Source organism: Triticum urartu, chromosome 2 (assembly GCF_003073215.2).
Source record: "Triticum urartu cultivar G1812 chromosome 2, Tu2.1, whole genome shotgun sequence".
Taxonomy (NCBI): domain Eukaryota; kingdom Viridiplantae; phylum Streptophyta; class Magnoliopsida; order Poales; family Poaceae; genus Triticum; species Triticum urartu.
The window spans coordinates 614,687,120-614,710,780 of record NC_053023.1 but is presented as its reverse complement, the minus strand read 5'-3'; the positions used below and the strand labels follow the sequence as shown (position 1 = coordinate 614,710,780).

At 44.5% G+C, this 23,661-nt stretch overlaps 1 long non-coding RNA gene across 1 annotated transcript; it reads left to right on the top strand.

Moving 5' to 3' along the window:
- Positions 1–10,325: 10,325 nt before the first annotated feature.
- Positions 10,326–13,967, top strand: LOC125539192. The gene is made up of 2 exons (XR_007296724.1): positions 10,326–13,380; positions 13,553–13,967. It is a non-coding gene; the product is annotated as an uncharacterized LOC125539192 (long non-coding RNA).
- The last annotated feature ends 9,694 nt before the right edge of the window (positions 13,968–23,661 follow it).

Below are 23,661 nucleotides of genomic sequence, written 5' to 3'. Positions count from 1 at the left end.
CCGCCGTATGTAAGGAAAGACTTATAAAGAAAAGCCATGTAAAGGAAGTCATCGAGCCGGACACGAGTATGAGCCTGCCGGGACCCTGTAGGCCACCGGGCGTCAACCTGTGTATATAAAGGGATGACCCGGTGGCGGCTTAGGACAAGAAACAACAGATCGATTACCAAGCCGGCGAGTTGAGCCTCTTGGTGATCGAAACCCCAGCAATATCAACCCCAACTAGACGTAGGCTTTTACCTTCATTGTAAGGGGCCGAACTAGTATAAAACCCTCTTGTGTCCTTTGTCCCGATTAACCCCTTTAAGCTTCCTAGTTGCGATGGCCCTACGAATAAGTCCTTTCGCTAGGACATCTGCCGTGACAATTCCACGACAGTTGGCGCCCACCGTGGGGCCGGCGCACGGTGGATTTGAGTTCTTGAAGGGCAACTTCGAAGGGCTCAAGGGATACGCTGTGGGCCGGATGACCAAGAGTCATCGCGGCAAGCTCTACATCGACGACGAAGGCTGGGGCCCCGAGGCCGTCTCAATTGAGTACGGGTACCGGGTCCCCTTCGGCGGAATTCACGTCTTCATCGGCCGGATCAGCGAGTCAGACCCTGAGCCGGACGTCCACACCAACCTCATCGAAACAGCTCGTCGCGCGAGGACCACCCGTGTTCAATCTGTCGTGAAGCATGCCTTCGTAGGCTGCGTCCATGGCGGTGAATACTCTGAAGGATCAGTGGAAGGCAGTGAGACGTCCGTCTGTTCTGACACGGCATCATCAACAGGTGAGACGGACTCTTTGTACCAGCTGCAGGATGGCATGCTTGGGGGCTGTTCTGATGGCAGCAGTATTCTGGACCCCCTTAAGCCACCGAATTGGGCCGAAGTCTTCATGGCAGGAACACAGCCCGGGCAGAACTCCACAGCAGCAGCAGCAACAGCTACCGGGTCGGCCGCGGCCGGGTCAAGAGACCCCGCGCGCCCCCCGGCTCAGATTCTAATGGACCTCATGGATAAATTGACGACTCTGTTGACTGCCGTGGTAGAGCCGGCGGATAAATCCCAGCATGACGCAGAGGTGGCACGCGTCCGTGAGGAGATGGTGCAAGCTAAGGAAAATCTGGCCGCAGAGGAAGTCAGGATGGCAGCCGAACGGGTGGCTTTGCACGTTCGGGCTCAGCAGCTTCAAGCAGAGACTTTCCGGCTCTCGGTGGATCTGAACGCGTCAAACGAGGTCATGAGGAGAAGGCATCAGAAAACTCAATCACGTCTGCCTCTGACGCTTGATCCTAGGAATCTTTTCCATACACCCGGGGCCGGGGGAAGCAACCCACCAGAGGCACCCCGGATCACAACACCCGGCGCACCAGTCCAACCGCATACCATGGAACTACCTCGTGTCAATACCACTCCGCCTCATTATGTCCTGACGCCGCCGGGTCACTTATCCAACCCTTTGGAAAACCTCATCGCATCATCGGCTCGTTTGGCGGCTCTCCCGATGGAAGGTGACTCGCCGGCGGCGATTGAGACACGGAGGGTAAGAGAACTTCTTCAAACAGCTCTAGCGCAGCAGGATGCGTACTCCTACAGTCGAGACAGGATCCATTCAACTCCTCGTCCAAGCCGGAGCCCGAGCTACAGTAGGCACATGGAGTCCGCAGACATCTCAAGCAATGCTCAACACCACAACCGGCCGCACAGGCATGAGCCGGTACGGGCCGGAGCCCTTAACTTGGCGGATCAGGAGAGGATTCGACAAGCGGTAGAACGAGCAGTTAAAATGGCAGCAGATCAGGCGGCTCATCAAACTTTTCCGGCTTATCCAGCAACCTCGGTCGAGGCAGGAGTGGCCACAAGAACCGCAGGTGTTCCTTGCTTGGTGCCAGCCATACGTAATGAGCATTTGCCAAAAGATTTTAAGGGGCCTCGTAAGGTGCCTAATTACATGGCTGACTTACAGCCCGGGGCTTGGATTGAGAGTTATGAGATGGCTATGGAGTTGCTGGAGGTCAGCGACGCAGCAATGGCCAAGTATTTGACCATGATGTTAGATGGGATAGCTCGTACATGGTTGAAAGGTTTGCCACCCAATTCTATCAGCTCATGGGCGGAGTTAAAGGCCCGGTTCATCCAGAACTTCAAAGACACGTGTAAGCAGTCTATGTCGATTGTGGATCTGACCAATTGCAAGCAAGAGGACGGTGAATCCACGACCCATTGGGCGCGCCGGGTCAAGGAGATAATACATTCATCTGATAAGATGGATGCTGGCTCAGCAGTCTTGATGTTGGAGAAAAATTGCCGTTTTGAACCTCTGTAGCAGAAGCTGGGGCGACTCAAGCGTGACTGCAATGACATGGGTCAGTTGATGGCGGCTCTCGTCAAGTATGCTGATTTTGATAGTACCAAAGACCCGGTGTTTGACAAAGAAAGGACAACGAAGGGAAAGAAGAACGGCAACGGCAAGGGTCACCAGCATAACCCGGCAAATCAAGGAGGTAATAAACGTAAGGCTGATGAGTTTGTCGCTAATACTAATGCGCATGGCGGAAATCAATGGCGCAAGGGCAGGCAACCCCCTCGGTCGGGCGGGTCAGGTCCCACCCTTGAGCAATTGTTGAATGAACCTTGTCCAAAGCACGACACCCGGGAGAAGCCAGCCACTCACCTATGGAAGGATTGTACAATCATGAAGGCGTTTAAAAACTCAAACACGTTTGATGGAGGTCACGGCCCAGGTGGTGGTTCAGGTGGAGGCGGTTTCCACGGCCCGGGCGCTAGTTCAGGTGGAGGCGGATTTCACGGTCAGGGCCATCCGGGTAACCAAGGAGGATATAATTCACAACCCAGCCAAGGTAATCAGCAGCAACAATCTGGATATCAGAGCAACCCAAAACAATTGAGTAGTGAGCAATACCACGTGTTCACCACTAGTTTATGTAAGAGGGACCAGAAGCTTCACAAGAGGGTCGTCAATGCCGTTGAACCGGCGATTCCACATTACTTACGTTGGTCAAAGCAGCCTATTGTGTGGAGCAGAGAGGATCACCCACCCCGGGGCGATAATCCGGGTCACTTGGCCTTCGTAGTGGCGCCTCAGGTTGGTGGATACAAATTCACTAAGGTACTCATGGATGGAGGCAGCATCATCAACATCCTCTACTATGAGACTTTCTGCCGGATGGGGTTGACTGATAAGAGTCTTAAACAATCCAACACTGTTTTTCATGGTGTGGTACCTGGCAAGTCGGCATACCCAGTTGGTAAGATTGAACTGGAAGTAGCCTTTGGAGATGAGCATGACTCCAGAGCAGAAAAATTAACCTTTGAGGTGGTTAAGATCAAAAGCCCATATCATGCTCTGTTTGGACGACCGGCTTATGCCAATTTCATCGCTTGGCCGTGTTATGTATATTTGCAACTCAAGATGCCCGGTTATAAGGGCACCATTACAGTACATGGGAGCCGGAAAATAGCCTTGGAGTGTGAAGAAGGTGATGCTGCCTATGCTGAGTCTGTTTGTGCAACAGAGGAGTTAAAGTTTTACAAGGATCACATTGACCCGGCAGACATGACGTCGTTAAAGAAACCAACAACAGAGCATGAGCCGGTGTTAAAGTTCAAATCAGCTGATGACACCAAGATGATTGACTTTGTGCCTGGCGACTCATCCAAGTAGTTTATCATTAGTGCAAACTTGGATCCGAAATAGGAAAGCGCGCTCATCGAGTTCATCTGTGAGAACCAGGACATATTTGCATGGAAACCTTCAGACATGCCGGGTGTCCCGAGGGAACTCGCTGAGCACACTCTAAATATTGATCCAAAATTCAAACATGTCAGACAGTTTCTCCGATGGTTCAATGAAGAAAGGCGCAAGGCCATTGGAGAAGAGGTGGCCCAGCTCTTGGCGGCCGGGTTCATTGTAGAAGTCTTTCACCCAGAGTGGTTAGCTAACCCGATGCTTGTACTGAAAAAGAACGGCACCTGGCGTATGTGTGTGGATTACACCAATCTGAACAAGGCTTTTCCGGTTGATCCTTTTGCCCTCCCCCGTATTGATCAGATCATTGATGCTACGGCGGGTTACGCACGTTTGAGTTTCTTGGATGCTTATTCAGGTTATCATCAGATTAAGATGGCGGTCAAAGATCAGGAGAAGATGGCTTTTATCACTCCTTTTGGAGCCTTCTGTTATGTGTCCATGCCTTTTGGGCTTAAGAGTGCCTAGGCGACTTACCAGCGGTGTGTGCAGAATTGTCTTCATGATCAGATTGGGCGTAATGTTCATGCCTAGGTGGATGATATAGTGGTAAAAATCTAGGAAGGAAGAAACTCTGATTGCAGATCTGAAAGAGACCTTTGGTAATCTCTGGGTCTACAAAATGATGCTTAACCCGGCGAAGTGTGTTTTTGGAGTCCCAGCCGGCAAGCTCTTGGGGTTTTTTTGGGGTCCAACCGAGGTATTGAAGCTAACCCGAAGAAAATTAAGGCAATTAAATCCCTGGCCAAACCAACATGCATCAATGGCGTTCAACGACTGGCGGGTCGTGTTGCTGCCTTGAGCCGGTTCATAAGCCAGTTAGGGGAGAAGGCGATGCCTTTGTATCAGATGATGAAGAAGACAGACGATTTTGTTTGGAGCGATGCTGCGAACTCTGCTTTTGAAGATCTGAAGACACAGCTTGCTGAGCCGCCGGTCCTTGCTGCTCCCGTTGAGAAAGAGCCGCTGTTGTTATATGTGGTCGCCAACTCACGAGCTGTTAGTGTGGCTATTGTGGTGGAGTGCTAGGAGACTGGTAAGGAACATCCGGTTCAACGGCCGGTTTACTATGTCAGTGAGGTGTTAATTGAGTCCAAGCAACGATATCCACATTGGCAGAAGCTCGTATATGGGGTGTTCATGGCAAGCCGGAAGCTCAAATATTATTTTCAGGGTCATCCAATTGCTGTGGTTAGCTCTGCTCCTTTGGGAGACATCATTCAAAATAGAGAAGCCACTGGACGAGTCGCCAAGTGGGCCATTGAGCTTGGGTCTCATGGGTTGAAGTATGTACCATGTACTGCAATTAAATCTCAAGCACTGGTTGACTTCATTAATGACTGGACAGAAATGCAGATGCCAGAAGAGAAACCAGACAATACATATTGGACTATTCATTTTGATGGGTCCAGACAATTGGAAGGCTCGGGGGCTGGAGTTGTTTTAACCTCTCCTCGAGGTGACAAATTTTGTTGTGTGTTACGTCTGATGTTTCCTTGTACTAACAACGCAGCAGAGTATGAAGCCTTGCTCCATGGTCTTCGGGTAGCAAAAGAGATGACTTTGAGCTGGGTCAGATGTCTTGGCGACTTAGATTTAGTGGCTCAACAGGTATCAGGCAAGTGGGATCAAGGCCAGCCCTGGGGAGGGGCAGGGGGCGGCCACCCCGGGGCCCCCAAATCCAGGGGGGCCCTCCCAGGTTCGCAGGTAGCCTAGGCGATGCACGGATGCAAAAACGTAGTACCCTCAGATTACCATTCAGTCAACAGGTAGCCATGCATGTAGTAGCCCACGAGGCCACGACCAGTGCTCTTTTTCTCGCGATTGCAGGGGCCAAGGGGCCCTCGGGTGTAGCGAACAAAGATATTGGGCCTAGCCCAGCGCACGAGGGGCATGTTGTAGCATACGACGCCCATGCCAAACTCCAGTCCTAACGCAGCAAGACCATCGCCTTTATGCGGTCGCGGCGGTGGCGACCATGGAGAAGGAGCAGGCCTGTGGACTCACATCATGGGGCTGTGGTAAGATTGGATCGCCCTTTTTTGATCGAATCCAATGAGGTTCTATGCAGCCCCTGCCCCTGGTTGTATGGATTTTGAGATTTGCTGTTCCTTGCTCCCGGCCGAAAAAGTTGTAGTCACCATGAGCAGAATCCTTTACTTGGTATTACAAAATTAGGAGCCATGACGTTATTGTTCGATTATGAATTAGTTGTTGTCGCTGTTGAATCGAATAGCAAGTCAAGTAAGTACCTTAGCCAATATGGTGTGTTTACCCAATGCACAGTTTATTATTATAAATCGGTTATGATTGACACTTATGATTTAGTGTAGAAAATGTTAGTAGCACAAAATAGGTCCGAAGCACATGTTGGATTTTGAGTAATAAACATTATGTATACTTTGTAATTCAGAATCTGGAAAAATTGGCAAATGAAGTAAATGTGGTGGAGGATATAATAGCTACCAAATATGAAGCGAGATGGATATTCTACATAGTTATGTTCCTTGATCCTGAGACAATGTCTACTGAAAGATGATTAACCACTAAGGTGCGCCAAATTCTCTAAGAACTCGCTGCTTAACTGATGATTAATTCTATGATTTTATAGCGCTGCTGCAAAAACTTATCTCAAAGCATTCAGATGGTTCCTTCCCTGTGGAAGATTTAAACTTAAATCTCCAATACCAAAGTGGATAGAAAATATGTAGATTGTATATTATTTTGAAACGTCTATCAAGGGGCCCCGGATTTTATTTTCGCCCCGGGCCCCCAAACTCTCAGGACCGGCCCTGAGTGGGATTCCAAGGATCCTCTCATGGCGGCTTATCGCCGGGAGGTTGATGCTGTTGCAGGACATTTTAAAGGCTACCAGGCGGAGCACATTGACCGTAGGAAGAACGAAGCAGCTGATGCTTTAAGTCGGTTGGGGTCTCAGCGTAAGCCGGTACCACCTAACACCTTTTTGGATGTTTTGCATAACCCATCTATCAAGTTGCCCACAGAAGAAGATTAGCCGTTCCTGACCCGGAGGCGCAGTTGGTGGCGGCTCTTCATGTCATCCCAGACTGGACAGTGCCGTTCTTGGCTTATATGACCCGGGGAGAGTTGCCATCGGATGAAACCCTGGCTCGATAGATAACCCGGCGGTCTAAGTCAATGACGATATCGGATGGAGAACTATATCATCGTAGCGTCTCTAGAGCGTTTCAGCGGTGTGTTTCCCCCGAAGAAGGCCAAGAAATACTTCGTGAGATCCATGAAGGTGATTGTGCTCATCACACCGGGTCAAAATCTTTGGTGGCCAAGGCTTTTCGTCACGGTTTTTACTGGTTGACGGCTCACGCTGATGCAGAGGATCTGGTCAGCAGATGTGACAGATGTCAAAAGTTCGCACGACGAGCACATGTGCCGGCTCAAGAGCTCTGGATGATTCCAATAACTTGGCCGTTTGCGGTCTGGGGGCTTGACATGGTGGGACCTTTCAAAAGGTCTAAGAATAAAAAGACACATCTCTTGGTGGAAGTTGATAAATTCACTAAGTGGGTTGAGGCGGAGCCAGTGAGTAAGTGTGATGCGGCCACGGCGGTTCAGTTCATTAAAAAGGTGATCTTCCGTTTTGGTTTTCCACACAGCATTATCAGTGACAATGGCACTAATTTATCCCAAGGGGCTATGGAGGAGTTTTGTCAACGTGAGCATATTCGGCTTGATGTTTCTTCCGTAGCTCATCCTCAATCTAATGGTCAAGCTGAGAGAGCAAATCAGGAAATTTTAAAAGGTCTCAAGCCCCGGCTTATGGTTCCCTTACAGCGAACGTCGGGTTGTTGGGTAGAGGAGTTACCCTCAGTGTTGTGGAGTATCAACACCACACCTAACAGGTCTACATGTTACACACCTTTTTTCATGGTATATGGAGTAGAAGTAGTGTTGCCTAGTGACATCCCTCATGACTCGCCCCGTGTGGCGGCTTATGTTGAAGCTAATAATGAACAAGCCAGACAGGATGCGCTTGACTTGTTAGATGAAGAAAGAGACTTACAGCGGCTCGATCAGCAATTTATCAACAGGACCTGCGCCGTTATCACAGCCGCCGGGTTAAGTCCAGGACCTTTCAGGAAGGCGACCTGGTGCTCCGGCTCATCCAGGATCGGTCAGATGCACACAAGTTATCCCCACCTTGGGAAGGACCCTTTGTGGTCAGTAAGAACTTAAACAACAGGTCATATTACCTCATTGACGTTTGAGAGCACAAAGACTCGCGTAAGTCAGAGGAGGAGACCCGCCGGCCGTGGAACATTGCTCAACTTCGACCATACTACACCTAAGCCACCGGCTCTCATCATGTACATACTTTAACAGTGTATATACGATGATAAGCAATAAAGTAAGACCATCGGTCTCTTTTCTTTTCAAAGATTATGCATCTTTGTTATTTCTTATTTTCAAAAGACTATTAAGGACTTATGATTGTATTCGAATCTAGCTGCAATATCATGGTCACTTGGGGGCTTCATGTTCAAACATAGGTCATATTCGAACCAAAGAGAACATAGTTGTCGTAACCCACTTGATCGGCTCAAGGCCAAACCCACTTGGGGGCTTCTTGATCGTATCCGAATCATAGCTTAACCCCTTTTGGGTCCGACTTGGACCGTATTTGAATCAGGGTCGTTAAAAACCTCTCAATGTCATTTGGGGGCTTCCTGTTCAAAGATAGGTCGTATTCGAACCAAAGAGAACATAGCTGTCAGTACCCTCTTGATCGGCGCAACGCCAAAGCCACTGGGGGCTATATGGTCGTATTCGAACCTTAGCTTAACCCCTTTGGTCCGTTTTAGTGATCGTATTCGAATCAGAAGCCCTCAACCTTTTCAGTACAAGGATAACTTATACTTATTATCTGTTGTTTGCCTTCTAGATTTTGTTGTCTTCAATATTACAAATGATTAGCCTGGTCTTCTTCGCTGGCTCGACTATTTGACAACACAACCACCAAGGTATAATGATCATTGAGTATTCATAAGCATTGAGTTCTCATAAAGTTTGAATTGTCAACTTCATTACCCGGATTATTCAAGCCGGTGGTCTAAGGATCAAAGGTACAAGTATGGCTATTACTTATACGCAATTGCCTGTTGTATTAACTAAAGAGTTAGTTTCAGCTCTTGTCCTTTATTTATGTATATCTGTTTCTGTTTTCCATTATGGTAAACGTATTGGCTATAAGCCGGGTGTTTTAAACCCGTTTGGTTCTAAGTCGCCAAGCCAGTCTTTTATTTTGTCTCTACAGGAACAGAGTTCAAATATTACAAAAACAATCATCAAATACGATGCATATATTACCATCAGGACATATGAAGTCACACACAGTGTTTTATGCACGATGGCATAGGCAAGGCATTCCGTGTTTTCACATCTAAACTATTACAAGGCTTTTTATAAACCCATGAAGATGGCTATTTCTGCTCCCTTGCCAGTTCACCGCCCTCTATTGGCTGGAAGTTGCGTTTTGACCAGTTAAAACCATTCACGGCGACAAATTCTGCTTCTTCATCGATCAGGCCGGCCGGGTCAACTTCCGGGGCAAATGTATTTTCTCTTACAGGCGGGAGCAAATCTGTCACTTTATACGAGGGAGTTGCCATCTTCTTATTTTCAGCATCAAAACCCGGCTGATACTTGTCGATGTTGTTTTCATCTCCAAGAATAGTTGCCTGAGGCCGGACTCCGCGCACGCAAGCCATGAAGTCATCCTGTTCAAAGGGAGATCCGTCTTCCTTCACGGTGCGATAGCCTCTCGCCACGTCCATCGAGTCTAGATCTGGCACCCAAGCCTTGGAGCGGCTCAGGGCAGTCAAAGCTCTGGCTCTTGCACATGAGCGCTTCACTTCTTGGAACCTGGCGGGTAGGATTGACAGTTTCTTTAAGACGTCACTGAGCCGGTTGGGTCCTTGATTACTGTAACACCCCGAGAATCACCCTACAGTTATCTCCTGCCTAATGATGCCATGTCATCATAATCAAGTTGCTAAACCTCACTTTGATCCTAATCGAGTTCAAATTCAAAGTTTAAAATAAAGTCAAAATAATATTTCTTCAAACAGAAAAAGAAAATGTTCGCAATGTTGCAAATAATCACTTAGTATTTTCAGGGAGAAACGTGCATTTAATGAAATGTTAAGTGCCCGAAAACAATTGAAAACAGGGACCAAATCAATATTTTAAGTGCCTTTTTTTATAAAAATTTCCAAACTTTTTCAAATAGCTCCCAAACGTTTGCGAAAGTGTATAAATTTGCAAAGTAAATTATGGGCAAATATTCATATATTGATAAAACTAGTTTACTATTAAACTTAAGTAAAAAAAAAGAGAAAATGAAACAAAAATAGAAGGGAAAGGCTCTCTGTTTAACTTAGGAGCTAATCCCCAATTAGAACAAGCCTCTTTGTTAGTTTTTATATATATATATATATATATATATATAAGTCTATTTAATATCCAGGGTGAAGAATTAGTAATTCTTCATCCCGGTCGAACGACCCAGCCCCACCCAGCCGGCACGCAATTTGACTCCATCGCAGCCGCCCGCCCGCACTGCTCTCCAGCCGAGGTTTCTTTTTAGTAAATCCAGCCGAGGTAATTTATTCCCCCTGCCAACTGGTTTTTTACGATGCGCTTTAGCCATTTTGGAGCTCACCCCACTCCCCACAATTTCTAAAACTATTGGGAGCGGAAACGGCGAGCGGTTTGGAGGTGAGCGGCGGTAGGTTTCGGCGGCGAGCCGACGGCAGTTGCGGGTGGATTTGGGTGTGGGCGACGCCGAAGGTGGCCCCGTTGGCTGGCTGCAGCGTTTCCAGAGGCTTCCCGGCGTGTGGCAGCCTCGTCGCCCGGCGGCCGTGCCATGAGACCATGACCCGCCTCCACCCTCCGCTCCCTTCGTTGCGCTGGCGATGGCCCGGCCTGCCTTGCCATTCCCCGCCCCCGAGCTCCTGCCATGTCCTGTCGTCGTCGCACCGGCGCCGGAACCCATCCCACTTTTCTCTTTTTGTTGCGCACAGCAGTAGGAGGTCTCCGTTTGGAGCCAGGGTCGCGGCCCCCTACCTCCGACCAGCGAAAGCAGACCCCGCGTAAGATGCGCGGTTGCAGCAGCAACATCTATTCCACGCCCTTACTTCTTCAACCAGCTGGACGAGGCTCCATGGCCTTCATGCCCTAGCTGCTGCCCTCTGGTCTGGTTTTTCTCTTTTCCTCTTTCCTTCTCTCCCTCTGTATGTGTGTGCATGCGTGCGTCTGTGTTCTTCTTATTAGTCATTACTGAAGTTTAGATTGATTGGTGTTATGCAGGACGAGTATTGTGCAGGAAGCCCAGGAGTCAATTTATATCTTATCTGACCATCTTAGATATTTCCTTATTTCTTAGGTTTGTGATTTGGCTTTGGCCTGTGTATAAGTTTATTCCCAATTAGGAATCCACTACTGTACCACGGTAGCATTTATCTCATTCTGAATCTCAAAGGTATTTTAGAAATCCCATATTAATCATTTAATTTATGACATAGTTGGATAATCATGAAACAAAATTTGTTGATTTGATGGTTGCAAACCTATATTTTTCCATCTTTCAAATGCCATGTAATGTTTCTCATAGGCTCGACATATACATATTGGCCTAAATCTGCATTTGTGTTTGGTTGTCTATCTAAATTCAGTTTCTTCCATTAATTTTGATGGTGTATTTCTCCCAGAACTTAGATATACAGTTGTTAGCTGAATTTAATCGTAGAATGACGATCTTCTTTCCATGTCATGCAAAAACAGCAACCTTCTCTTTTTTATGTTGTTATTTAAAAAATGTTCCACGTATACTGTTGTTAGCTGAATTTAATTGGGGACTGATCTGGTTTCCATGCCAGGAGCATGTATTGATTTATTCTCCCATGGGAAGTATCTGCTCCATGCTCCAGTTTGGTCAAATTTAGTAAGAAATTCAGTTAGCTGAATTTAGATAGATTGCCCATATGCAGAGGTGAGGCATTGTAATTTTTATTTTGATCTCAGCCCCGTATTTATTTGTTTATTAGGGCATAGCTATCCTACAAGCTAAATACTCGTTTCAAGCCGAGATGATCTTGTCGCTACCTTCCCCTCTCCATAATACACGATCGCCAGTGACACCTGCATCAACGACGACGACTGCCTGGTTCTCTCCTGTAAGTATTCCTCCATCATCCTCTTTTTTCTCTTCCTCTTCCTCGTCTGAAAATATAGGTTCTGAGATTTCTATCTCTCCCAGGCTCCCCTCCTCCTGATTCTTTTATTGGGTTATGTTAGATGTTTGTAAAATTGACAAGAGTTTTTGGTAAAAAAAAAATTACTGTTGTTTAGGCACCATGCCACTGCTAAGATTATTGTAGTACCTTCAATATTGCCCCCTCCTTTTTCTGCAAAATGTGTAAATGTAGTTAAGAGTACGGAAAACATGAGATCTTTGTTTAAAAAACCTTCAGACATCTTTGTTTTTGGGTATCAAAGTTCAGTGTTATTGCTGCTCTGACATAGTGTTTTCATGGTGAAAAAGTGGACTGCTAATGAAGAAATATAAATTTTGTCAAATGAGTAGAAAGTGTTTAAATTCAGCAACTGTCTACATTTCAACAAATAAAGTGATGCAAGGTATTCAGGTTTCTGCTACCAACGAGAATTTACATGAGTTTTGGCATTAACTTACTGCTTAATTGTTGTCGTGCTGATTGTTTCTCTTTGGTTTCAGAAGCATATGTACTGTTGGACTGTTCATAAACTATTTGACTACGGATTTCCATGGGATCACATCTCAATCTACCTCATGTTGATGCACTGTCAAAATTAATTCAGTACTATTTTTGTCGTATTTTTGGCTAAAATACCACCCATCCCTTGACTGTATGTTCTTTCATATGTACTATAATCTGGAAGCATAATTAAAATATTTTCTTTTAAGTTGATGGTCATTATTTTGCAGCTGAAGGTTTATATGATATGTGCATAATCGTATAAAAAGTGTTCAACTACTTGTATGCACTAGTCGATTTTTTGAACAATGTTTGACTTATTAGTTCATCCGAAATAGACATGGACTCTGTCTCAATATTTTGTTTCTTCTCATATGCTATTTGTGGTCACCCCAAAATATTTTCCACTGAGATCAGGGTGCCATTTGGAAGCAATGCAAACCTTGCATGTATGAGCAATTTCAGGTCTCAATACTTTGATAGTGACATAAAGCTACCTATCGCCAACTTTTTGTGTTCAGATCTGAGACAAATAACCAAGAGAAAGGAAGAAGGCAAGGTATGTGCCCACTAACTCCTAACGAGGTAGGGCTATTGTTGGGAGCATTAGGCCACGGAAGCAATGTCCATATTTATGCTGCTTCTAGCAAGGTGGAGAAGATACTTTACCAGTCCTCAAAGCGCTCTATTCATATTTCCATACAGAAGGATCATTGTCAAGTAAAGATGAGTTGACTCCATTTTTGCCACACTCATCTCTCATGACTTCAATCGATTTCATTTTCTATGATGGAATTGATTCTGACAATAATGGCAACATGGCCAGAATACTTGCTATTGCTGGACCAAGGTGATGCTCTGATGCTTCTGTTGTTTCGTTGCACACATCCCTGTTGGCTATATCTCTTAGTTCATTGTGAATTATGACACTGCTTTCCGCATGAGATATATTGGTCACAATAAAATGTTAAACAACTCTACATTACAACGGATCTATGTCATGGGATGAATTCTCATCACAGGTGCGAGTAGTCCAGAAAGGATCTATGGGACATTCCATGGAAGTCATAACAGAAGAGGCGAATTCTATGCCAACCCTACTGCCTCTTCTGTTATGAGAAGAAACAAAATATTCACAATGGAGGAAAGACTAAAGATGACCCCTGGAGGAGCGAAGAATTCCGAAGATGATCCCACCAGGACAAAAGTGGTGATTGATATTGGGGCTGGAGATGATTCTTTTGTCAGATAGGAGGTTTCTGAGCTAGAGGAAATCCTGATTAGTTGAGTTATTTTGCAACTCAAAGAAATTTGTTAAAGTTATTTGCATAGAAGTGGTGTATGTGGTATACTAAAAATTCAGAAAATTTCTGATTTTATTTGGTTGGATTTTGGTGTATGCATGAACTTTCCTTCTTATTATAGTGTATTGCATCTTATTTTGGCCTGCACTGTGTTTCACTAAATTTTCACTGTAATCCGAGAATTTTAGAGTTTCAAGATTCAGAGATACGTATTTACCAAGACACATACTATCATATCAGAGCTGAATCAAGATACATACTATCATATTCTAATTACGCCAATAGAGCCACCGAATCAAATAGATAAGTAGAACTCACCTCACGGAGAACGCTGAAGACGCAAACTGAGAAGAAAGGAGTTCCTTCACATTGATAGTATTAAGATTTAAGAGAATATAGTGCATTCTGAATTGGCATATCAGCAATCTTTTTGTTTGTCGTCTATAACTATCAAGATGATCCGGTAGACAACCATCAGGCAGAATACTAGAGGAAGATACAAACAGGAAGAATATCTTAATAATCCAAGAAATAAACACGATTTTTCTTGGATACACTCAACAAAGATACTTGTTGATAAGCCTATCACAATCTGCTGAAAAACATACACAAATTAGAACAAATTTCCAGTGGTACTTCTACAAGGAAATTCAACAAGCTCACATGGAACAATTTTATCGATAGAATATTTCAAAAGGTAAATGCATTGCACCCCAATCAAGTATTCACTATACATCATGAAAAAGATTACGGTGAAATCTTTGCCTTATTGTTACAATTTTTGCTATTTGTCAGAGTGAATCACCAAAGAAGAGCTGAATGACATGTTCAATTCATGGCGTAAAAATTTAGAGTTCTTCAACTTCTTATGGCACTGGCAGCTTCAGTTGGGCTTCTGAATTCGCGGCGATCATCGACAGGTTGAGCTACTGCACGTGCTTGTGGTTGTGCTTGTTCTCATAGGTGACATGTATGATCCCGGCATTACCGCAATACAACACCATGTGCTTCCTCCCAGCATAGTCCTTGATGTTGCTGCATCTATAGAACCCCCATGCACTATATTAGTTCATACTGAATCATTTTATTTAGTTAGCACCTAAAATGAAAGGGTGCTCATCTCATCTTATGCTAAGTAACATGCATGAAACCCCTATAGCACAATGCTGATGGGTCAAACATCTGAAGCTTTGGTAATATGAATGCCCAACAGTTTCAAGCAAGAAATCAACACATAGATAACTGGAGTAAGAAATGAAACTGTGGTGTTTTCCATTAAAATTTCCTTTAGTGAAAACATTCTAGGAAGAAAATGGTATTCTAAAGACAACAACCCAGCCAGAAAAATGGAAATAAGAATTATTCTAGTACCAACATCTATGGTTGAAAAGAAACCTACTCCCTCCGTTTCTAAATATAAGTCTTTTTCGAGATTTATGTAGTCCATATTGGAATCTAAAAAGGCTTATATTTAGGAATGGAGGGCGTAATATTTAAGGTAAAAACTGGATATACCCATATACACATAAATTTCTTTTATCTGTATAGAACAAGTAGTAACATCATGAATCTCAAACTGAAGACAATGGCCTGTCAACTAATTGAAGCTTCTAGTTAGATCCATGCATAACAGAGGCAGAAGATATAGAAACACGTTCATATGAGAGCTAACTACACTTTATTTTGCATGGAGAGGGTCATCTATTCCTGAATTACAAAATTCAGCATCCAATTGATTGATAAGATTTTAGTCCTCAAAAAATGTATTGATGAATTTCTATCCAAACCTGTACAAAAACTGCAAGTTCTGACGTCCTACATTGCCCAAACAATATATGGACCATGATGCAGGTGAGCAAATGTACAACTGTCTTTTGAGTTCCTTGCAGATTGCAAAAGGAAACAAGAACAGTGAAGCAGCCGCTAATTTGCATTACTAATTGTGGAAATTCATCAATACATTTGTTGAGCACTAAAAGATTATCATCTTTTTTCAACTGTGAAAAGTGGCATGCCTGGGATGCCTTTGGTGATATAATTTCTACCTGAAAATTAATGACATAATTTCATAATTTTTATGTGAAAATCAATGGTGGCACACAAGCAGCTCAAAATTGATAGGAAACTCTACAAGAAGTATGTCAAGTATTTAGTTCAACTCCAACATGAGGTATACGTATATCTACTTTAAATCCATACCTGGATGATAGGAAAGTCACATATGCACTCTAAACAAACAGAAATCCCAGAAATCATTTCTTCTATCTCTAGTAGGAAATTTTAGCAGCACCTCCAGGATCTACATTAGGTACTAACATTACAAGAATGTTCGGAGGAGCACTAGCTCTATAGGTATGACTCTAAGTAACAGAACAAGGACTTTTCTGAACAATACAAGTTATTTGCAGTGAGATTTGCACATCATGTAGTGTGGTACAAACCTATATTCTAGAACAAATTCTTTCTCCCATAGCTTCCCTAAAAAAGGGCAAGGAAAATCCAATGAGTTTGATAAGGCATCAAGCCATAGAACCAAAGTTGACTCACAAAACAGGAATTCTGCAGAGAAAAATATAGTATGTTTTGATGGAGTTCATCGTCATTGATGACAGCAGGTAGAGCAGACTTACAAGGTGAGGCCTCACCTGGATCCCTACAACAAAAATATTGAACTCTTGAGCTAAAGAATTAGTTGTGCTTCAATTTAAGGATACAACATGAAGAAACTACACTAGTTGGAGACAAATACCTTTCTTTGGGATTGAATATTGGCATATCCCTGAAAATAAGGAAACAATAGAAGAACTTAGACAAAAAAATTACCATCTAGCCAGCACCCAAACTACAAGCTGAAGAAACATTGCAAGTAGCTAGATGCTGAGGTCGCAGCCTGCTAGCTTTGTGGCAGACGCCGCAGGACAAATTCTCATAATATGAGGCCTTAGCATAAGCATTTTAAATTTCACATAGCATGTTCAATTTCGTCCTGCTATCATCACAGCAGGCACGAGTTACTTCTTGACAAGTGATTACCCCATCACAACTTACCAACCCCGTTTAGATGACAAACTCATAACACAAATAATCTGATGCACTCTTGACGGCACAAAAAAGATTAGTCTATCAAAAATAGGTAGGAAAGTCACCAAGGGGATGGAAGCGGCCACGTTCGAGAGAGTCAAGGGGCGGAGCTTGACCGCATGGGCGCATGAATTAGGAGAAGTGAACAAAATTGAAGAGGAGGTCGATGATACATACTACCATGACGAGTCAACGGCGGCAAGCGAGATCTCAGGATCCTTTCAACCAAGGAGACGACACGGGCGACGCTGCCCTGGCGCTGAGGTCGAGGTCAGACTTGGCGCCGCTGCATCCGCTGAATTCGATCTCGCTGGCGGGCGAGCTATTCTCCTTATGCAAAGCCACATTTCCTAGTTCGCCGCCGCAGGGATAGAGTGGCCTGCTCTGCTGGACTCCGGGGAAGAGGAGCCGCCATGGCTAGTGCGGAGCAGGTCGGGGGTAGCGGTGGTGGACAGGTCGTCTGACGGAGTCGGTTTGGAAAATGATAGAGACCTCCCACTGTCCCACGAAGCCACGACCCACGATCCATAGTGGGTTTCTCCCGATTATTTTAGCAGTACAGAGACGCGCAAGGTAAATTTACCTCGCAAGTCCGGTCTTCTTTTTGCCAGGGCCATGCGGGAGGTAAATTTATGTCACAACCTTTGTTTCTTCCCTGAAATGTGTGATTCGGCTGGGGTGAGGAATGGGTGACAAATAGCGCGACCTTATATATATATATATTAGGTTTAGTTTTACTTGTACCCCTTTGACATGTGGGACCACCCCTGTTAAATATTGTTTAATTAAATATTTCACAATGACATGTGGACGCCCCCACAGGCACTATAGCGGTCAACCCAGTCAACGTTGAATGTTGACCTGATGACTCAGCTCACCCAGGCCCCACTTGCCATACAGTAGACTAGGAGACCCCTGGTTACACTCAGCAATTTTTTGTTTTCTTTTAAATTCGAATTAAAAGAATTCCAAAATACTATTAAAACTTCAGAAAATCATAGTAAAATAACCGTAAGTCAGATGAAAATAATTTATATATGAAAGTTGTTCAGAAAAGTATGATGAACCCGAATATGCCATCCGTTCATCTGTCACGTGCCGCTAGCATAGTGAACATGGATCCATCCCCTCTGATTCATCTGTCCGAAAAATGCCAAACGTTAGGAAAACATTTCCGGATGTTTTCTCTCTTCGTCCGTATCACCTAGCACTGCGTTGGATCACCCCTAGCATCGTGTTTTGTCATGGTATGCTTTTATGATACTTTGTTTGATTTATATTTATTGTTTCTCCCCCCTCTCCTCTCCAGTAGACTTCAGACTGACGTCGATGCTGCCCTTGTGATCGACTACGTCACCGACGACCGTTCCTTTGGAGCAGAGCTTCGAGGCAAGCCCCCCTTGATCAACCCGATATCGCCTATTCCTTCTCTCTACTGCTTGCATTAGAGTAGTGTAGCATGTTACTGCTTTCCGTTAATCCTATTCTGATGCATAGCCTGTCTTTGCTATTACTGTTGTTATCTTTACCTGCTATCCTACTGCTTAGTATAGGATGCTAGTGTTCCATCAATGGCCCTACACTCTTGTTTGTCTTCCATGCTTTACTACTGGGCCGTGATCACTTCAGGAGGTGATCACGAGCATATACTATATACTTTACACTGTTACATTACATGTGGTACTGTTCAGAGTTGGGGGCTGAAGGGGCAGGTGGCTCCATCCCGGTAGAGGTGGGCCTGGGTTACCGACGGCCCCCGACTGTTACTTTGTGGTGGAGCGACAGGGCAGGTTAAGACCACCTAGGAGAGAGGTGGGCCTGGCCCTGGTCGGCCTTCGCGGATACTTAACACGTTTAACGAGATCTTGGTATTTGATCTGAGTCTCGCACTGGCCTATACGCACTAACCATCTACGCTAGGACAGTTATGGGCACTGAACGTCGTGGTATCAGCCGAAGCCTTCGTGACATCAGCGACTGAGCGGCGCGCGCCGGGTTGGACTGGAACGCCTAATCTTGTATAAGGGAGGCTAGGTCTACTCGCCGGCCGCGTACGCAACGTGCAGGTGTGCAATGGGCGATGGGCCCAGACCCCTGCGCCATAGGATTTAGACCGGCGTGCTGACCTCTCCGATGTGCCTAGGTAGGGCTGCGACGTGTTGATCTTCCGAGGCCGGGCATGACCCAAGAAAGTATGTCCTGCCAAATGGGATCGAGCGTGTTGGGTTATGTGGTGCACCCCTGCAGGGAAGTTAATCTATTCGAATAGCCGTGATCTTCGGTAACATGACGACTTGGAGTTGTACCTTGACCTTATGACAACTAGAACCGGATACTTAATAAAACACACCCTTCCAAGTGCCAGATACAACCGGTGATCGCTCTCTCACAGGGCGACGAGGGGAGGATCATCGGTTAGGATTATGCTACACGATGCTACTTGGTGAACTTACCATCTACTCTCTTCTCCTGCTGCAAGATGGAGGTTACCAGAAGCGTAGTCTTCGATAGGACTAGCTATCCCCTTCTTATTCCGGCATTCTGCAGTTCAGTCCACATATGATACCCTTATTCCGTTTGATACCAATGCATACATATGTAGTGTAGCTCCTTGCTTGCGAGTACTTTGGATGAGTACTCACGGTTGCTTCTCTCCCCCTTTTTCCCCCTTCATATACTCGATTGCTGCGACCAGACGTTGGAGCCCAGGAGCCAGACGCCACCGTCGACGACGATTACTACTACTCGGGAGGTGCCTACTACTATGTGCAGCCTGCTGACGACGGCCAGGAGTAGTTTAGGAGGATCCCAGGCAGGAGGCCTGCGCCTCTTTCGATCTGTATCCCAGTTTGTGCTAGCCTTCTTAAGGCAAACTTGTTTAACTTATATCTGTACTCAGATATTGTTGCTTCCGCTGACTCGTCTATGATCGAGCTCTTGTATTCGAGCCCTCGAGGACCCTGGCTTGTAATATGATGCTTGTATGACTTATTTTATTTGTAGAGTTGTGTTGTGATATCTTCCCGTGAGTCCCTGATCTTGATCGTACACGTTTGCGTGTATGATTAGTGTACGGTAAAATCGGGGGCGTTACAAGTTAGTATCAGAGCCGACTGCCTGTAGGAATCCTCCTTCCACACTCCTTGTCCGAAGTCGAGTCTAGACATTGCAAAACTTTTTTTACTAACAAGGATGTGTGTCTTACGGGCTCACGTCGCCATTTGGGTGGTATTAGGATCTTTTACTCCTCAATCTTTCCTCCGGGACTCTGAACTCTCTTCTATTCAGGTAAAATGATTTTACTAATTCTAATTCTAGGATCTCGTAACCACTTCCTGCCGGAGAGCCCCTTACTACAGATGATCACATGCTGCCCAGAAGATTTTGAAGATACTCTTCGATGCTTATCGAGACCCTTGTACCCTCTGCCTTTTTCAATTTCATATTACCGGTATACCCATATGGATAACGACATACACTTGTCGTTCATACAATCATTCTCCGTCGATCTTGTTATTACAAGATACCCCAAAATTCTCTCTATTGATCAGAGAATACTTTGTGCCTACTGCATTCCTTGCCACATGAATACCCCTATGGATAATTCCTCGCACTTACCGAGTATCAGCTCATCCCCAATTGTTCATGTGTTTCACAAAGGACTTCGATATACCATTGGTTGTTCCAAAAATCCCCAGCAGCCTATTGCTTTTGAAATTCTTGCTTGTTGGCATTATGAATAATCTCATAAGTCTGGTAATCTTATTGGCATCCTTGGCCATTACCATTTTGAGTCCGCTGATTCAGTATGTTGCGAACACTCGCAATCCTCAATCAGGTCCTAGAATTCATCCTTCTAGCTCAGATGTTATTTTAAAGATGAGCTGGATCTCGAGCAATCTAATTGCCATCGATTATTCCCCTAAGCCTACTCGACTTATCTATCCTTAATTAGAGGCCTTGCTCCTGATCCCTTGAGTTGGAAATCTTAATCCCTTTTCCTTTGAGATTTGAATTACTCAGTTGTTTCTACAATCCAAAGCCTTTGCTTTGTTTCATCCTCTGATCGTGTGCCGATGCTCACATCAGACCTGTTATGGACCGTCAGATCCTTCATTGAATTATCATCCGACAATGTCCTTCGTATACAAAAACCTCAATGAGTTCTTTCCTTGTTACATAATGCCATCGGTAAATCCTATTCTCTGATTTGGCCAACCATGCTCTGCTTTCGAGCTGGTGATATTTACTCTTGAAGCATGAGGTATATGTTGCTAAGATGCCCCGATGGGTTGAACCTATACCTTCCAAAAAAACCGTATGAACCTGACAGTTTTCACAAGTCATACCCTTCGGGTGTTTTACCAGATAATTTTCTACCATACAACTTCTTCGAGGATGAGAAATGAATGAAAGGTTATGCATTGAGGAAATGGGAGTCGACCTTGAACTTTGTGTTCATGCCCATGGACTCGATGTGGAACTTACCATGGAAGCTTATTGAAAAACTTTTAATTAGTTGAATAATTCTTCTGGTGTCTTTGAATTGGATCCCTTGCAACTATGGTTTCGGCCATATTGATATTCGTTGATTCCTTTTCTCGGACAAGTTAAAGTACTTGTCTTTTGCAGATCAATACACTTGTCAACCCTCTATTTTGCTCTACCTCCGAGTATTACCATCTGGTATATTGATAATATCATTGAACCATGTTGCTTATTATGAGCCTTCATCGAGTATTATTCCTCACCGATTCCAATGTTTCCTGGTTCCGAGTTGTTAGTCACTCGAGGAAACCGATGACTAAATCAGGTCCGCACCACGATTAAACAACTCTTAGTAATCTCCTTTACTCACGAGTTTGTACTCGAGCATGTCAATCCTAGCCTGATCGGCTATCACCTTGTGCTAAATTTTAAACTGTGCCACCCGGTCCTTATTCCCAAAGCACAGCTTTCGACGATGAGCTAAGCTTACATCAATCTTCCTTGTCATATCATCTCGCCTTGAACAGCAAGCTTGATTTCGAGTTTGTGTCGTACCCGTGGTTCCAATAACCTTGTGCTTCATCATTCCTTTGACTTGATGTCATTGCCAATCGATTAAATCTTCATGAAATCTCTCGACACATGTGTCGTGATCATCATCAGCATTCTGAGGCCTTCCAAGATATCTATTGAATTCTTGATGAGAAATACCATCCTTTGCCCTCGATGATTTGTGTTATCATCGACAACTTTATTGCCTTCCGTTCAACACAAACCTGTCCGTGTTTTGTGTTAACTTTGAGTTCCTTGCTATCCAGCAAATTGTTCTTCTTTACCTTGGAGTATTACCATCTTTTATGTTAGGAAGGTCGTGAGAATTTCACCACCTCTTATGAATTATTGATGTAGGTGATGCTTCTCACCATCACCATTCTTTTCATGGCCCCCGTGTTCCAACCGGAGTATCGACAAATGGACTGTGATGTGAAAAATTCAAAACTTCTGGCAACCCTATTGCTTGTAAGCTAATAAATGATAGTTACCTTCTTTGTGTTTTGGATATCGAATCACCCTTCAATCATTGATCTTGCTACCTAAGCCCATATCTCGGGTGCACCTTTCAACCAATTATCAGTTGTGTATGTTTTCCTCGAGCATACATCATTATATCATTTGATCTGACAAATGTTATCTCCTTGTTCACATAATTGTGGGCATCCATCTTTTTGGAAATCTCAATGAATTGCCACTGAGTCCATCAGCCACCTCCTCATCCTCTTCTTGGTTTTAATGATGGACTCTTTTTTCGAACTTGCTTCCATAGTTCATTTCCCGAAAATCTACAATGTCATCTCGTCAAATTGTGTCGCACCTTTGTCTTCTCAGACATCCTAAGTCTGGGGTATCCTGACACCAATCAGATCTGAATCTCGGTCAGATATGATGGTTGGAACATATTCCCAAGAGTTATAACATTGGTCTTTAACCCGATAAGGTGATGTCATCCTAACACACCTGCCCAGAGGGCCTATTGTTATAGTTTCCTTTTGTAGCAAGGTTTGCCATTCTTCCATGAGGAAATTGTAAGACTTATTCTATAAGTTGTTCCTGATGGATCCTTTGTGTATCCTAAATCTCATCTTTACCCAGTGACCATGACAATGCTATCTCGAAGATTGTCTGTGGTACTCTGATTTTCAGCAAGAGCATTTAAAGCACAATGCTAAATTCTCTTTATCAATTATCCAAACACCGTTGTATGGGTAATGTCATGAAATTTCTCTCCCCTTACCTAAAGGGTTTTCTATGTTATATATCTTGTCATGGATATCATGCTCTGTTTGTCCTTGGGAAGGATATACCCCTGAAATCTGTGTTTAAACACATTTTCCTTTCCATTGTTCTGTTTAATATGAAGATCACCTTTTCCTTTCCAGTGCTTTGTTTAGCCTTTTCTGGTGATTTGTATGCTCTAAGTAGTAATATTCTTCTGCTTATGTAAACACCTTGGTGTACAACCGTGTCAGTAAGACCATGTTGCTTTTGTTGATAACATTCCGGTAGCCACCGATGGACGAGAACTTTGCTTAATGGTCCACCTCGTTCAACGAGCAGGAAAATGGTTCTCTTCGTCCCTCGCCCTTGGTACCGACATTGTTGCCGACATAACTGACAGGCTACCCTCTGACATGCCTTGCTGTCATGACCATGCAAGATGTCACCGCTCCTCCTACTTTTAACCCACATGGTGGGCCCAT